At 38.7% G+C, this 18,563-nt stretch overlaps 1 long non-coding RNA gene across 1 annotated transcript in view; it reads left to right on the forward strand.

Annotated features, from left to right (window-relative positions):
* Positions 1-18,563, forward strand: part of LOC116868293 — a 52,537-nt gene that overhangs the window by 11,601 nt on the left and 22,373 nt on the right. The window lies entirely within an intron of this gene.

Here is an 18,563-nt window from a genome sequence, read left to right on the forward strand (position 1 = left end):
ACATAACCAGCAGCCAGCCATGTGTTTCAGTTTATGCAGAGTTGACAGTAATTCTTTCAAAAGCCCTTTTTGAGCATCTGCTGTATGCAGTTCTAGGCTAGGTGTGGACAGGAGGCAAAGATGAACAAGATTGGTCCCTGACTTCAAGTGGTTTACAATTATTACAATTATTTTACAACTGAGATCATTCTCTAAATATCATAAATTATGTGAGTTTGCTCAAAGACACTGAATTTTCATGCTTGAAACCATGTAATTCATGTAATTTCATGTAATTTAGACTGCTGTAGAATAGTGTGGGCCAAATATTTCTTCAGATAATTTTCAATTTTTGCATTACAATTCTTTTATAGTTGAAATAGTACTGTCATCAGTCTCATAGTTTTCCATCAAAGTCTTTGTCTTGATTTCTTACTTAATCTCAGTCACTTTACTATACACTCAAGTATATAAATATAGTTATAATTGTCTTTTATTATAATCAGAAGCTACCACCCCTTCCTTTCATTATAATATATGCTTTATGCCTCATGATATGCGTGTGTGTGCACACAGTACACACACACACAGGATGCACACACAAAAATATATTTCCACATCAAATAAAGGCTCACTCTATAAACAGGGCACAGTGAGATGTTTAGAAATGAGGATGAACAAACAAGTGTCCAAGAGAGAGAGACAGACAGAGAGCTAGATTTACTGAGAACCAAAAATAACTGGCAAACAGCACAACTTAGAAGGCTAATGAACTTGACTACAAGGTGGCTTTAAGCCTTCAGTCTTCAACTCCAGCTTCCACACACCTCCTCTTCCCTAGAAAATAAGGGCACTAAATGGTACTGAACAGCCAGGTACATCGTTAAGTCATTAAACCAATAATAGGAAAGGATAACTGGTAACTCGACATGAAGTAAGCTAATGATTATGATGAAGATGATGACAATAATAACAATATCCAGATACAAAAATTCTGAAAGCATAGACATCTGGATTAGGGAAAATACTTTAGAAGTCCTCAAGACATTCTTATTTTGTAATACAATACCAGAATTTATATTCATACTAATCACTTCAACTATCAAAAATATTTCTACATTACATGTGGTCTTTTGAAGAAGAAATGTAATTACAATAATTCAGTGTATAAAGCTGTCCTCCAAAATTGTTAACACTGTTTAAGAGTTTGATCACTGCATAGGGAAAGTTCCATCAATCTTGACACCCTCCTCTGAAATACTTTATTACCTAGTATCTGTGTAAATAAGACAGTCACTCTCTTTTCCTGGGCACTAATCCTACACATCTCTTTCTTTCTGGATCTGGGTGATGAGATTTCTTTAAACAAATACAGTGTTCTAAGCATTGATACACAGAAAGATTTGCCTCTGCTCTTCAATGAGGTATCAGTTTAAGTCTGTCATACTTTGTGAATGACAAAGATTTAGAAGTTCTTATCATACACATTGTATTTTGAAAGTTACTCCACAGTCAAGAATATGAGTAGATTATATGATCTTCCATTTGTGGTGTGCAATTCCATCTACTCAAGGCTTTTCTGTTAACGTACCCAATTTCTCTGAATGACTATAACGTTTCTTGGCTAGTGATACCACCAGTCCTTCTGGAACCCTGAAATTTAAAATCACAAGCCTTTATACATCTTTAAAACACACACACACACACACACACACACACAATCTAATGTCTGTTTTTGTTTATTTTAATTTTTTACACAACCACCAAGTTTGATTATAATTTGGTTTTCAATCCAGATTTGGTGATTTATTGCTTACATTTTTTTTTTTCATATTTTCTTTTTCTCCTTTCTTCTACTTTTTTTTTTTTTCCTGGTCATTTACATCTATTCCCTCTTCTTCTGTTAACCCCATTTGCCTTCAGTACAACCTGCACTAAGGGCAATAGTGGAGATTGTCCATTAGGGTTCCTTGGCCCTCCTTAACTAAGGGGGGGGGGAGTAGCCTCAAAGACTGAAGTATAAATTTGCATAAATGAGTCATATAGGAACGTAGAAGATACAGATTTTATGCCCTCCACAAGGGAAAGGATTGGTGATATATTTTTCTTCATGTACTAATTAGGTGATTATCTTTTATGAGTTATTCCCATTCCCTAGGGCAGATGGCTTCCTTCACGCAAGAAAGAGAGATTTCTGTGATAGCTCTTGCTTCCATAACCTTCATTGTTTGTAATCCCAGAGAAGACAGACGCATAATCTCTCCCACCATCCGCTATTAAACCTTGAAAAAAGGAACTGGCCTTGTGCTGGAGTCACATGTCCCTTTCTGAACCAATCACAGTAGTTGGAGAAAAGAGTTGCTCTGATTGGCCAGTTGAAGGCTTGTCCCCACCCACAGTGAGAAAGAGGCTAATTAATGTTTGTTGGCTGGGTCGCAGCCCCACAGAAGTGTTGAGCGCATTACTGATGTCCGTTATTGGGAATACTCCAGGGCACTTTGTTTGTAATGTTAAGCTCACAGATTCTGCATTTTAAAAAGTGCTATCTTGTGTCAAATGTCCGTGGTTTAAACCTGCGATTTTGTAGCAAATGCTTTTCTTTTCTAAATGGAACATGTAAATTGCCACCTTGAATGCAGATCGACTTTTTAAAAAAAAAATGTAGGCTTGTTGATAGTGCCTAACAATGACAAGTAACAACACATAAACAAGGAACATGAAAATCAAGATCACGCAAGAGCAGAATCATGTTAACAGTAGTGAAATCTATTTTAGGTCCATTAGCAAAGCTTCGGTAGGTACCAGTAATGAGTTTTAAAGCACCTGGGTCAGAAACACCAAACAAGCTGCTAGTTCACCACCCCGGATTCATTAATCATTTCTGTTGCCTGCAAAACAGGTCTGTGAAAATGGACGTGCATTCAGTGGAGGAGACACTGATCCATGAACTTTTCAGACAGGACTGCACAGACGTGAACTACCCAAAACAGCTTCAATAAGATTTTTGATACCACCAGGATGAAAATATTAGGAAAAATGACTTGTAGAATATTCTAGATGGACACATATTTCTCCATTAAGGTTCCAAGCAGAGTAGATGCTCGGCATAGAACTTCACTGGAAGCTCTCTTTTCTGTCCTTTCATTCCGATTTGCTGGTTTTGCATATGTACTTGCTCACTTGCTAAATTGCCATGACCCATTCCTCTGGCCAGTGAATTCCTGCAGAGACCAGGCACCTGTGTTACGTCTGCGTGCTTCAGCGGTTAGCCATTGACACGTGTGCCTACAAAGACTCAAATGTGTAATGTGTTTATTCCCGAACCTGGCTTTGCCAGTTCATCTATTACTATAATAAAATAATGAAATATTAATACATTGAGGTAATATTCATAGTAGAGGAGAGTTGTTGATGTGGAAATTAGGTTAAATCCATTGTAAAATCTAGACGAATACAATTTTTAAATGCTGTAGAATTAGGTGCATGCTCAGATATTTTATTTTCTTTATTTTATTATTTTATTTTATTTTATTTTAAAGATTTTATTTATTTATTTGACAGAGAGATAGAGAGAGAGAGCCCAAGTAGGCAGAGTGGCAAGCAGAGGGCGAGGGAGAAGCAGGCTCTCCATTGAGCAGGGAGCCTAATGAGGGCTCAATCCCAGGACCCTGGGATCATGACCTGAGCTGAAGGCAGACACTTAACCGACTGAGCCACCCAGGCGCCTTGCATGCACAGATTTTAAAGTGGTTACGTTGACCATCTTGTTTTCCCCTCAGACTCAGCTTCCTCCATGTTTCACCTGTGATATCTTCTGATGCCCCCCTCAAATTCACTCTTATTTCCTTTTCCCATCTTCTTTGGTTCTTTGGGAGGCTGACCCATAGGGACTTATTCATGAACAGACTCCCCCGATCTCTGACTTCTGCTTGTTTTGGTCAGTGAGAATCACTGGCAGGAGATCAGAGTGAGGGAGGTATTGAGTATTTCTTGCACGGGTTCCTTCCTGGTGGGATCACATTAGGTTGGCTACACTCCTGGAGCGAAATTCTCATTTTCTGACAGGTTGCTTTCTCTCTGTGGCTCCTGGTAACTACTCCTTCTCTTTTCATTTCACACCTCCAGGTAGGAACGGTCATCATATTGCACTACATGATCCTTGGTGTTTCCTCATACTTGACCCACATTCTTATTTGTAGTCCCTTTTTAGAACTCATGTTGACTTACCTATTTTGAATGGACTGGATGTTTCCTGCCAGCATTCAGGCTGACATGCTGGAGGAGTGAAAAGTGTATGGCTACTGATTGGGACAGTCCCAGATGCAAATCTTAACTCTTTCCTATAGTAAGTGGAGAACTCAGAGAATCGATGGTTCCTTTTCAAACTCCACATTCTTTGTTATAAAAATGTAGATAATAATAAAGGCTACTGCATAGATGCACAATCTTCTACTACCATGGCAAGAATCCATTATTTATATATATATATTTTTTAACTCAGTGTCTGGCACATATGAAATGCTTGTTAAGTTTTGATATATGAAAACATTATTTTATGAATGAAAAGACAATTTTTCTCATACAGACTCCCTTCTTGGTAAAATAGGCAGTCATTAATCAGGTAATTCCTCTAGAATGTTTCAAAAGAATATTCCTTGAGTGAGAACCCATCTGAAGAACTTTCACTAATGTCTCATCCCATTGATTTAGCACACAGTCTGAAATAAATCCTGCAAAATTGCAATGAGCTCAAGTAAAAGGACACAACATGAGTCATGAAGGTAGGCACTATTTTGGTCTTATAGCTATGTGGACTAGGATATTAAAATGTCTGGCTTTCTAATCAAATAGACTTTCTATAAAATGGCACATTTATGTGCTGATTATCCCAAAACAGAGTAACAATTTTCTATGCAATACTTATATAACCTTATGTAGTGCTGTGTGCCAGGCTCACTGAGATTATATATATATATGGTAAAACCTATAAACATAAAAACTTAAAAACTTATGACCCCACATGTAGTTATCCCTTTATTACCCTCCTTTTACAAAGAAGGAAACAGAAGCACATGGAGGTTAAGTAACCTGCTCAATGGCCAATACATGGTGAGTCAGAAACTATAGCCTTAACCACCAGCTTGTAGTCGCCAATAGCAGAGAAAATTCTATGTGTTTACTACACCTCCTCTTTCAGATCCCACAGAAAGGCTGCATTTCCTAGATTAGCTTGCAACTAGATGGAACCCAATAACTGAGTTCTGACCTTGGCAATGTAGACAATAATGATGGAACCCCCTTCCAGGCTTGGCCTTTGAAATCACCCGATGCAGTCCTCCAGCTCTGCTCTGACAATTTAGGAAGCCAGTGGCTCCAGAGGGACCACTATGAGATGGCAAAGGGCTGCCCAACTCCTTTTCAACTGTGACAGGAACAAGAAATAAATTTTGATGGCATTAGACTATTACGATTTAAGGGTACATTTATTCAGATGTAGCTTAGTGTGTGCTAACAAGGATATTTTAAATTTCTTTTGAATCAAATTGCTTTAAAGTAAAACAATACTATACGGCATTGGCTTCATTGTTAGGCAACAATAGGGTCAATATGAGAGACGAAGACATATAAGAAACTAGCTATCCGTTTTATACTGTGTTTAAAACTGCAGCCCCAAAACTGTTGCCTTTAGTAACTTGGGAGACAGAGTAAATATCTTTAACTTGTACTTTTAGAAGACGTGTATGAATATGATAAGAAAACTAGTGTCTACTGGCTACTGCTGGCTTGCTTTGGCAAGGTTATTACTAAAAAAAAAAAAAAAAAAGTCAGAAAACAGCTGCCTACCATTAGGTAGAATTGAAAAAGAATAGATTCTGGAAATTGGGGTCTTGCTGTGTTAGAAGATGCCAGCTAATTAAAGATGAGATTTTAGGAGACACTCAAGAAAGAATCAGACTTCAAAGGTTATAAACCCGCAGAAGAAGGTATGGTCCCTAAGGACCTTGTGTCCAAGGAGCAAGAGGAAGAAGGAGGAACTTTCCTGCCGAAAGAAGCAGGGGTGGGAGAGAACAAGGGTCAAATCCATCACCACTAGGAGTGGAACAAGACTGGTGGGTCAGCAGAACAAAAGGGCACACACACTTATTCTTGCAGCCTGAACAACTTTACGTCCTCAACTTGGCTGCTGGCCCTGTCTTATTGCCAGGTACAATGTGTCAATTTCACAGCAATATCTTATTTTAAGTCATTCGAAAAAGCCCTTTCCATCTCAAAAATGCCAACCTGATTTAAAAAAAAAAAGTAACAGTCAAATCACCATGACATTAAAATAATTTCAAATATCTCATGGCCATTTCTTTTGGAAAAACCATGATTGCTATTTCCTCATTTGGGAAATTTCTACTAATTGTCAAATCACTTAGGGAAACTGAAATTTCAGTGAATGTGAAAGTGACATTAGAACAACAGGATTGATTTTTGGCTGGCAGTTCTATCCCCGTGGGCCTACCCAAGTTTAATTTCTTTGTGAGGGAGTAAGCAGAACCTTGCCTGTTGGATTTGGGTATTCAGAGCAGTGTGCTGGGGATGGGGGGGTGCCCTGCAAAGAAGAAATATGGCTGTATTTTTCCACTGCCATTTTTACTTAGATGACTGGTAGACACATTGTTTCACATTAAAACCAACACATTGCACTGAAGATTAGATTGTAACATTTAGATGAATTTTTGAGATAAGATCTAGAACTACAAATAAATTTATTTTTGCCTCATCAACAGGCTTCAGTTCCCAGGGTCTGAATCACTTGGCAGGGACAAGTTTTCGAGTCTGAGTTAAAGGAGAAGCTGGGAGGTGAGAGGGAACAGAGGGAAGAAGGGATGTAGGAGGCATCTTGCAATTTAACAAAATGGGTTTTCTTTCGTGCTTCTTGATATTTAGATCTGAAATCTTGGTGGTCTTAGGCCACTGGAAAGAAGAGCAAAATTCAGTCCTGGCATTTCTAAGGGGTAAATGTTCCAAGTAATTAGGATTTGTAATGTCTCCTGGCAGGATGAAGGTGGAGAAACAGCACGCCTGCGCTGTTTATCCCTTTTCATTTATTCCCTTTCTCTCATTAAGACTTCAGTTCAATTCAAGTTGGCATAATTCAAAATGCTACTACTCTAAACAAAGGTGTATTTGTTTATAGGTAGGTAAATGGGTGGATATATGGATAGAAAGATAGAAAAAGAAAGGCACAGAGAAAGCGATTGCATGAGCTCATGAAATCATTACTCTCCCCCTACCTGTCCCCATCTTGCCCATTCTCCCACCACAGTGGTGGCACAAGATCAAGACTGCACTACTTGGGGACAACAACAGGACACTGTGTCCCAGACAGAGGGGCACACCCTATTTTTTCTGGAGTTGGTGAAGTGGAAGGATGGGGGTCTGGGTTTATAGCTGATCATCTTTCCTATCCTATGAGTTTATTCTAAGGAGTCCAATGGAGAGAACCCAGGGGAGGCGGAGCCATCTCAGGGCCCAGGTCCAGATAAGCCACAGTCCAGCTGTGGCCCTGTGTTTCCTCCTTTCTTTCCCTGTTAGTCTGAGTTGAGTTTCTGTTTCTTCCCATTAAAAGACTCTGGGCTGAAGCAGCACAAAAGGGAGTCTACAAGAACTGGTGGTGCAGAAGGAACAGGGAGATACAGTTCTAAAGTAACCATGACTTTTCCAAATGGTCTTTCTCTAGGTTGAGTTGATTGTGATTGAAAGTAAAATCTTGAGTCATGTCTTAGGTACTGAGATTTTTATTAGAATTCAAATAGACATTAAAAAAACCCAACCTACTGGCAATTTTTTGAAGAATATAAGAATATAATTATATATGGTGTAATTATGCTCAACTATAATTATCATAATTATATTTATGTTTCTAATTATAACACATATAACCACATATTGTTATAATTAATATATACTTAATAATGATATTAATTAATGATTATAATGATTTGATTAATGATTGACTAGTATATATTAGTAATTTATTTTCTTATTATATTATATGTTGTTGTATATGAACATATACATATATATCTCTACTTCATAAGCAGATGGCTATGATGTCAAGGAATTTCAGAATCTTGTGGAAATCTTAAAAAATAGTTCTGAAGGATTTGGGTCATAGGAGAGACCCGACAGGCCTGAGATGCTAGGATATGCCAAGGGATGGCAGCACTCTTCGATTATGTCTGGCTCGTTTGGATTTAGAAATTTAGAGTTCCTAAAGTTAGGAGTCATGCCTTAGCCCTCTTTGTATCTGCCAAAACTGGTTCTGCAGATCCACCAGCCCCTTCTTGATCTATGAATAAATCTGCATATATTTTGGAAAAAGGCACTGCGACCGACAATGTTGTTTTAGAGAATTTCTCTTGGCCACTCCTTCTATTTTTCATTAAAACTCTCCTGTTCAATTCTGGGTTCCTGTCCCATTACCTCATATCTGGTTTCCACCATTCTGCCTTCTTCTTCACTCTGATGCTTTATTAGGACTGCCCTTATTAATCCTGGCTGTCCGTTGTTTGTTGCCTTTCTAATATTGAAACTCTTCCAACGTCATCTCATCCTTGTTCCCAGAATCTGTAATAAGCCATCATGAGACTCTGCTTGCTGAAGGAGAGAGTTTGGACTCCACTCTGAGCTGAATATCTTTGTTTGACCTTCAGTTCCAACTCTGTCTGGCTCCACCATGTTGGAAGCCTCAGGAGGTTGAATTTTATAGTTTCCAACAACTGGATCTTTTCCCTTTTGGCTTCCAGTTGAGACTGAACAATGGCAAGCACTTGTAGAAGAGCGGAGAGCAGTGGGAGACATGAGTCAGCTAATGACCTCCTGGCTTCCCTGGGGTCACAGTAGTAGGTTGTTCCCTCACTGCTAAGGTGGTAGGTCCCATCAGGTAGCTCTCACATGTGGCTCTTTCTAGGCCTGGTAACACTGCCCTACAGGCTGTGCACTTGTTGCCCTACATGTGTCATGACCCCTTGATGGTTTCCCTAAATTCTGCTTATACTTTTATATAAGGTTTCGCTTTCTACTCTTCTCAATTACCTCATTTATGTGTGCCATCTCTCTCCTGTAATGACCTTGATTAAATCACCTTTTGTTTCTAGAGGGTTGCCCTGAATGTAGTAGGACCAGGGGGCACTAGGACACCTTGAATTCTATTCCTAGATTCGCCACTTATGAGGTAGTTATTGAACAAGCATGCACCGGTTACTTCTTAAATTCTAGGCACTTTGCCTTTGCCTTTAATCCCTATCCTCAACGGAAAATGCCATGACAGAAACATGGAGAGCTATGCTTACAGATCAGAGGGAGGAGCCCTGAGGGCCTTTGGGAAACTGAGATTATAAACTTCATTTCACTGGATGAATGAGAGGTTGCTGCACAGACAAGAGGGAATGATACATATGGGCAAAATACACAAATCAGAGAGATGAACCTGTTGTGGAAACTTCTAGCACATGTGTGCGTTCGGAGGTATGCACCCAGCAGTGGGTATCAAAAGGAGGGGCTTAAAAAGATGGCAGAAATCACAGTAGGAAGAGTATGTACTCATCAAACATCTATGTTGGGTAATACATTATGTCTTGAATTTGTGACTCTATTCTATAGCACTGTGAGAGTGGGAGATAGGATTGGACATAAGTCTTAAGTGATTGTATACCTGCAAAAGATAAAAAAATGTTTGCCATTGTGGAATACTTGATATTTCATTCTTAAAATTAAATAAAAACAACATATCCTGTTACATACCTCACAATAATAAGAGTGGAAATTAAGAATCATTTAAAAGTTCTGGGGAGTTATTTGTCCAGTAGAGAATACTATCTCTACAGCAGAGAGACCTGAATGTTTTCATAAATCTCAACAGAGGACTTGACGTCCTTACCACCTGGCTCCCATAGGCTATGCTTTCCTCCAGAGGGACTGGCCATGTCCTGTAGGAGGGTCCTGTGCTCTCCGTCTTCCTGTCATTCTCCATCCCAGGATCATACCACTTCAGCCCAGAAGACCCCGATTATGTCATTTTTCCTTCTCTCAGTCAGAGCAATTGCTTCTCAAGGTTCTTTTCAGAAACTTCATGTTTGACTTCAAGTGTTTTCAACAAGATCCCCCTGGAACACTCTATCTCTATTAGAATCTCCTCCTTTATGTGAGGCAGTATTTTTCCTTGCCTTCTTAAGGGACAGGGGAAAAAAAGAGCTGTCTTCAGAATTCTTGAAATATCTATTTATTCCTTTTGGAGAATGGATGAAATGTTCCTAAGTTTCCAAACTGTTCATGACTGATGGAGGTGTTGTGAAACAGTCATGTTTTTGTACAGTTTTCCCTCTTTTCCATGCATCCATCAATATGTGCATTGTGCACGTATGTGCATATGTGCACATGCAGATAACAAGCTCAGAAAACTTACGTGAGTTGTGAGCAGCCACACAGAACATAAGTAGCAAGACAGAAACTCTGGACCTTCCAAATATGCCCGTTATTCTATGGTGAGACCAAATAGTGCAGTGGTTAATAATGCAAACACTGGACTGGACAGTCTGCCTTGAAATCCCAGCAGGGTGAATTTAATCTTTGTGCCCCAATTTACTCATAGGAAAAAGAGATAGTAGTAGTCTGTACCACATAGTGTTGGTTTGTGGCTTAGATTAAAACCACATGTCAAATGCTTAGTATTACACTCAAGTTATATCAGTTATTCCCATTATTTGATTGACAGTGTCCAACCACCACTCTTGCTCTTATTGCTTCAACTCTCCTTTAGCTTTTTAATTTAATTTTATTTTTTTCAGCGTCCCAAGATTCATTGTTTATGCACCACACCCAGTGCTCCATACAATCCGTGCCCTCCTTAATACCCACCACCAAGCCAACTTTTCCCTACCCCCCTTCCAAAACCCTCAGTTTGTTTCTCAGAGTCCACAGTCTCTCATGCTTCATCTCCCCCTCCGATTTACCCCAATTCACTTTTTTTTTCCTTCTCCTAATGTCCTCCGTGTTATTCATTATGCTCCACAAGTAAGTGAAACCATATGATAATTGACATTCTCTGCTTGACCTATTTCAGTCAGCATAATCTCCTCCAGTCCCAACCATGTTGATGCAAATGTTGGGTATTCATCAACTCTCCTTTATAGCAAGCTTCCTAAAAATATTTTCTTCGATCACAAGGTATAACTTTCCTTTCCTGTTAAATCCCATGGTTTTAACTTAAAATATACTTCTCACATGGCACCTTAAAAAATGGTCTTTTTTCTGGAATTCTGTGTATCGGATGTTACTATATATACCATCTCTACCTTCTTACAGCACGTTTCTTCATCAACCCAACTCTATTTTGACTTCTGCCTCCATCATACTCCTGAGACTTAGGCTAAGTTCCTGTATGAATTCATGTCGACAAATTCATCATCACTGGTGCCAGTGAAGAAACCATATTAAGAGTAAAGGAACTGGGGCACCGGGGTAGCTCAGTGGGTTAAGCCTCTGCCTTCAGCTCAGGTCATGATCTCAAGGTCCTGGGATCGAGTCCCACATTGGGCTCTCTGCTCGGCAGGGAGCCTGCTTCCTCCTCTCTCTCTCTCTGCTTGCCTATCTGCCTACTTATGATCTCATTCTGTCAAATAAATGAATAAAATCTTAAAAAAAAAGAGTAAAGAAACTAAGGGGTTTTAATCCCAATATCTACGTGATAATTATATTTCAGAAAAGGCTGAAGATACTTTCCAACAACCATGGCTAGGAATTCCCCTGAAATAGGGATTATGTTAAATGCAGGGATTATGTTAAATGCAGGGATGTTTTAGAATCCCAAGCATACTAAATCATTTAGGAGTATTTGTAGATAATGTAACAGTAAGTATTTCTAGTATAAGGAGTTTGCATAATATGACCCAAATATCATGTATTTTTTGTCCATATGGATCTGCAGGCTTGTTTGTGGTGATCAGAGGAACACATTCCTTACTGTGTATAATTTCACTCTGTAAATATTATCTCGATATTTCATAGGAGTATGAATCAGTGAGGCAAGAGCATTAGTGCATATAAAGCTACTGAATTTGTGAAAATGTAGGAATGAGGGCAACTTGTGACACAACATTTCGAAAAGAGAAGCAGTACTATCATGCCTCATCCCATTCCCAATAAAAGAGTATCTGAAAAAAGAAGAGCGTAGCTATTTTTTTCTTTTGTACTTTCAAAGGTGGGGATACAAATACATATATATATATACATATATATATATTTACCTCCTTCCATATTCTTTTTATAAACTCTCTCTATGCATAGGTGTTTGGTGTTAGGAAACCCAGAAGGAATATTTTCAAGCTTCTTTAAAAACTGTGCTCTTTGATATTTTATCTTAATGTCTCAATATGTATTTTTAGATTTATCAACTTATCTCCTTTTTCTCTGATGTCAAGACCAAAATTAGAAATAGCTTCTTGTGTTTGTCCACTCTGTTCTTTAAGTCCTAAGGTCCTTTAGGGCAAAGAGAATATCCTTATTCTATGGAAGAGAGAATTACAGTGCTTATAAGTGCCAGTACAGAAATCCTCACCCATCCTGGAGGTTGTGTCCCTGAAAAGCACCAAGATTGACAAGTTCAAAGCTAAGATCATACAAAACAGGGAATTGAGGAAAAAATGTTTTTAAACGTAAACATTGCCAGAAAGCATCCACTTATAATACCTATATGTTTCTTCTGGTAGCCTTCTTCAGAATCACCTTCTCCAAGTTGATTTAGGAAATATCCATGTGAAATTATGATCTGCTATGGGAAGAGTCTCCCATAATTCTATGTTATGCTCACTATACATATTAGAAATATCCATCTAGACTTTATTGGATTTAAGTTAAACATGTTTGCAATTACATCTCTTTTTACCTTATTTTCTTAAGATTTAGAAAATGTTCCTGTGCCTTCCTGGGCTTTTCACACATCATGGGAAAGCTTATGAGTACTCTTTCCTGGGGCTTACATTCTATCAATATATGCAGGATTTGATTTAGACATTCCTCAGGTCTTCATTTCCCTCCCCTCTCCCAAAGACCCACCAGCTAGGTTTACACAAAGAATAAGTGTTAACTAATAATACATTATTCTGCTTAAGGGTTATAAAGTGAAAAGTACACATGCCAAAGGGTTATATAGCTTTAAAATTTATTATTTTAAATTCTCCATTATCTTTGAAATGCAGAGGCCAATGTAGTGATCAATTTGGGGTGGCTGTACTCACATTTTAACAAATTGTAAAATGGCTGACTCACTTCTCCCTTCTTCCTGTCTATTCTTACTTTACTATGAAAGTGACAATGTATGGCAAATCTGGGTTTCACTGACTGTCTGGTGTAGGTCGCCAGGAAAAAATAAGTCAAGAGAACATTTACAAGGTGTCAATGCTCATTTATGTACAACCACAAGGATACATTCTATCTCTGCTAGAAAAGGGTGTGGGTGAGTATGCACATTGATATAAGAACTTTTTGCTCATATCAAAGTGACTCAATGTGTAAATGTATTCAAAGAGAGGTGTCTATGTTGCTCTTCGAGAAAGGGTAATGTGGTACTGTTACAAAAAGAAAATTTCCTTGTCCAACTTATCTCAGTGTATCTTTGAAGAGGTGTTATGTTGAAGAGGAAGTACATACAAAAATAGGATAGGTTTATGTATTCCATTCATGATAATGGAATAAATTTGGGGCCTCAGCATGGTAGTCTTGATGTTCAGTGAGCCTGAGGGGAGTTCTGCCCATGAGTCTAGAAATCTGATTTGTCTTCACTTCCGTTGTGTACCAGCCCTTATCATGGTGCCACTTAACACATGTCTGATGTTCCACAACTGCATTTAATGAATTAATGAACTCTCCTATCCACCCAAGCCAATTGCTCCTCATGTAGGCTTTATGCACGTGGACTCGATTTTGACTTCACTCTCGCACTAGCACTGGACACCTGCCCTGAACCCTCTCAATGAAGTTTGGTCAAACCATCCACCTTTTAACAACCTCCTCTCTGGGGGGTTGAACCCTGTCCACTATATAACTTCCTAATAAATTGATTTTTTAATGATTGAGATTCCCCCAGATGACTTTGAATACCATTCATACTCTACCTCTGTGCATCTCATGCCTTACCAACAAAATTTGAATTCATTGGATATGAGGCATACCCTCTAGGTTTAGAAACATATAAAATTGGATATTCGGGATGCTTGGAGGGCTCAGCCAGTTAAGTGTCTGCCTTTGGCTCAGATCATGATCCTGGAGTTCTAGGATTGAGTCCTGCATTGGGCTCTCCCTGCTCAGTAGGGAGCCTGCTTCTCCCTCTGCCTGCTGCTCCCCCTGCTTGTGCTCTTTCTCTCTCTCTCTGAAAAATAAATAAATAAAATCTTAAAAAAAAAAAAAAAAAGGCCAAAAAACTGGGTATCCATCTCAGTAGTCAGTGCCATAGTGAGGACAGTTCTCCTTGCCCGGACCCGTACTTCCATTCAGAGCCTGCTCCAGCTTGTCTCTGGGCCAGAGCTCTCAGAGTTATAAACAGCAGAGAGCAGAACAAGGACAATGAGTGGAAATTAGAAGGAAGCCTATTTTAGTTCACCATCAGGAAAATTTTGCTAATGGGGTTAGCAAATTGCCAAAAATGTTCAAATATAAATTACATGACTATTAGGAGTGCAGTGAAAGAAATGCCTATATTCATAAAAAGATCTGTGTATCCAATATCTGTGGCAAATGGTTCCTCTCCTTTCATCGTCCTTCTTCTTTTTTACCCCTCAAATTTTACCAGCTAGATTATGAGGGTCTTACAACCTCAAGGTGGTACAAGTTGATGGTTTCATTTTTAAATTTTAAAAAATAGTTACTTTTTATGTGATAAGCATGGGTTCAGATGAACTGCATCTTAGGAAAAGTAGGAATGGGTTTAGAATCAACCAAAAGTAGAAATGGTTTCAGAATCAATCTCAATGCTAATTCCAACCAGCAGTGCAACTTTCAGCAGATGTATTCCCTGCCCTGAAGGTAAGAATTTTATCTAGAAATGAGGAGGAGAAAAGTTACCTGTCTGGGTTTACACACACAAAGACACATGTACAGTACATCTGTATGTACATACATAGAGTGTTATGTGCTAGATATGTACAGTTTGTTCCTTATGTCATTTTTTGTGTGTAAGTTTGCATGACGCCATTTTGCCTTTATGAAAGACCTGCATTGGTACCTGCTCTCACTAACTGAAAGACATCTGAAGAGAATTTTCACTTTTATGGGGAAAAGCCCGAAAGTGAACACAGGATTCAGTGTTGGTTTGGCAGCGGCCCTGATAAAGGCAGCTGTACCCCCAAGCAACCACAGCCGCCCCACCAAACTCCTTCCCCAGGACCCACACTCCCGGTCCGGCATCAACTGCCAGAGTTCTGATCTGTGTCTATGGACATCTGGGCTTTACCTTGACTTATTTCATGCATCATTAGCAACATGTGTCCTAAGGTATCAGGAAAGCCTAAGAGAGGTGATTTTGGGGGGGGCGGTGGGAATACTAAAAAGTGTTCCATATAAATTAATGGCAATCATTTCTTAACTTCACACCATTTCAGTTAGTAAAGGTTTCATAGAATGCTCTACTTTCAAGAATAGGGGGAACCCTGTATCTTAAAATATAACTTGTTTCTTTTCAACAGGTAGCTGGTAGTAATGGTTAAGTTTTATTACCCCATGTAATATGTCTGGTTGGTACCCTGTTTCTTAACTCATTACATGTTACATCTTTATTTTTTTTTAAATTTTTTATTTCTTTTCAGCATAACAGTATTCATTGTTCTTGCACCACACCCAGTGCTTCATGCAATCCGTGCCCTCTCTAGTACCCACCACCTGGTTCCCACAACCTCCCACCCCCCGCCCCTTCAAAACCCTCAGATTGTTTTTCAGAGTCCATAGTCTCTCATGGTTCACTTCCCCTTCCAATTTCCCTCAACTCCCTTCTCCTCTCCATCTCCCCTTGTCCTCCATGCTATTTGTCATGTTACATCTTTAAATGTCCTAGTTCTCCTCTGTGTGGAGGAACCATACAAATTAAGAAAACAAGGTTCAGAGCATGGAAATTTTCCCCTAATAGGGCTGGTAAGTGGCACAGTTGGCATTGGAATTCAAGACATCATGACACCAAATCTAGATCTTTAAAGCGATATGCTTACAGTTGCACGGTACTAAATGGAATCTTATCATCATAATTTTCTTATTAGAAAGAATACCTACATTCAGTCTCAACCTCTTAATAATGAAGTGGATACTGCTATTTAATTAATCTTTCCTAGTCAACAAAATATCTTATTTTTTTCAAATTATGCAATCCAGAAAGGTGAAAATTAGTCGGTTAATAATAAATCAGCCCATATATGGTTAACATAGATCTAAGCAGTAATACATATACACACACACACACACACACACACACACATATATATATGCATATATATATTTTTAAGTACCACCAGTTTTTATGGGTGAGTTGTCCAAAGTGTAATGAATGTCTATTATATGTGTCTCAACACTGGGTATGCACGTTCCACAGTGTTTGGGCAATAACTCTGGACAAAAGATATTTCTTCTTACCTCATCATGGAATGTGTTGCTTTGGGAAGTGAGGTTGTAAATATATTTTTTAAATTTTCTTCCCTTGGAAACTTTATGCAGTCTTGAGAGGTACACAGGTGTATCCTTGAAAAGTCGAGTATAAATTCAACTTCTGGGGAATAAAATTGATTTTAAATGCTAATTATTTAAGAGAATGCTCATGAATTTCATGGGGCGAAAAATTATTTCCCCATTTTTATTTTGAGCAAAACTCAATTTTCATATATCTGTTTTGCTTTCCCTGTATCTGTAGCTATCTGCAGAACTAGTGAGGCTTTACTAAGTCACCTCCCCAACATTCATGCCAGGTTTAGACATTAATGAATTCAGAAACAAACCAGGGAGCACCAAATTTGTAAGTTTCCAAATCCGCTGTATCTTTGTTAATTGACTCTAATGCTTAGCTTTGGAAAGTAATCAAGAGAGATTAGTTGAGTTCCTGCTATCATGAGAGAATCATGGATGAGCTCCTATTTAATGAACAACAAACAGGCTGTAAAGAACACTGGCTTGGTAGTTTTGATCAGCAGGCTGGAGTCTACTTTTATCCCAAATGAGTCAACTTTGGAAAATTGCTTAGCTCCCTTGGCTCTCAGTATTCTCATTGGGAAAATGGCAGTAGAAACACGTTCCCTTCCTACTGCACTAAGTTTATCAGGATCAAATGAGAAATGATGTGTGAGGATATTTACAAAGCACAAAGGGCTTCACAAAATTTTAGTAAATCTAATCAGGTGTGTGGTGCCTTAGATACTCTGTCATCTTCTCTTGGAAGCATTGGCAGCAAAGATGAGTCATTACAAGAAATGCTTTAATAATGATAATAACAGTACTTAGAGTACACACACTAAATATTCATACTTTGGCCACCCAGAACAGATCAGAACATGGATCCCACTGCTACGTGCCTCTAGGCAATGATTGCTGTCCATCCCTTCTCTTCTTTCCTCTAATCCCTTTCTTTTCCTCCAACCATTCCTAGGTTCTTGTTCCTCATGGTCTTGACTGGCTTGCCTTCCACCCAAGGTTACTGGCTTTGATATAGTGTTCTGCTTTGTAATTCTTATTAACCTGACTTGCCTTCAAAATATCATAGGCCACATTCTCAAAAATCTGAGTGTGTAACTAGTTTATTAGCCTGACAAATGGCAAACATTGAACAAATTCCTGTAATTACACTGAATTGACTGAAGTCAATTGCTTTGGGAAGTGAGGTTGTAAATATATTTTTTAAATTTTCTTCCCTTGGAAACTTTATGCAGTCTTGAGAGGTACACAGGTGTATCCTTGGAAAGTCGAGTATAAATTCAACTTTTGGGGAATAAAATTGATTTTAAATGCTAATTATTTAAGAGAATGCTCATGAATTTCATGGGGCAAAAAAATTATTTTTTTGAAGACCTCGACTTTGATGTCACGGTATCCTCATGACATTCGACATGGTTAGAACCTTCAGAACTTTTCCCCAGAGATGAGAAATGAAAAATCCTCCCCCCCCCTTCTTTTTTGCCTAGCAGACTATTTTGTGTGACTTAAAACTTGAGCTGAAAACTAACTAGTTGCCAATATTTAAAAATATGAATATATATCATCAAGTTCCAGCTTTCTGGCTTCTCTTGAAATGTAGTGATACTGGGTCCTCCACAGCAAACGTAACAGTGAGGGGGACTGGTGTGGGAGTGGAGAAGAGGGAAGCTAGTTCCTTTAGAATAAGTTGTGTTCACTACTAGGATCCCCATCCATTCAATTTGATTTATTTATGTCATCTTCTATGGCCCCTGTAGGACCTGAGTTTGTGGCTTGGGATAAACCCACAGAAATAACCTAATTAAATCTTATCTCATAACCAGTTAGTCATGGGTGAAATCATGGACAGATGGTTTAAGGTGAACATATGTTGT

The sequence above is a fragment of the Lontra canadensis genome, unplaced genomic scaffold, assembly GCF_010015895.1.
Source record: "Lontra canadensis isolate GAN:19392208 unplaced genomic scaffold, GSC_riverotter_1.0 scaffold15, whole genome shotgun sequence".
Taxonomy (NCBI): domain Eukaryota; kingdom Metazoa; phylum Chordata; class Mammalia; order Carnivora; family Mustelidae; genus Lontra; species Lontra canadensis.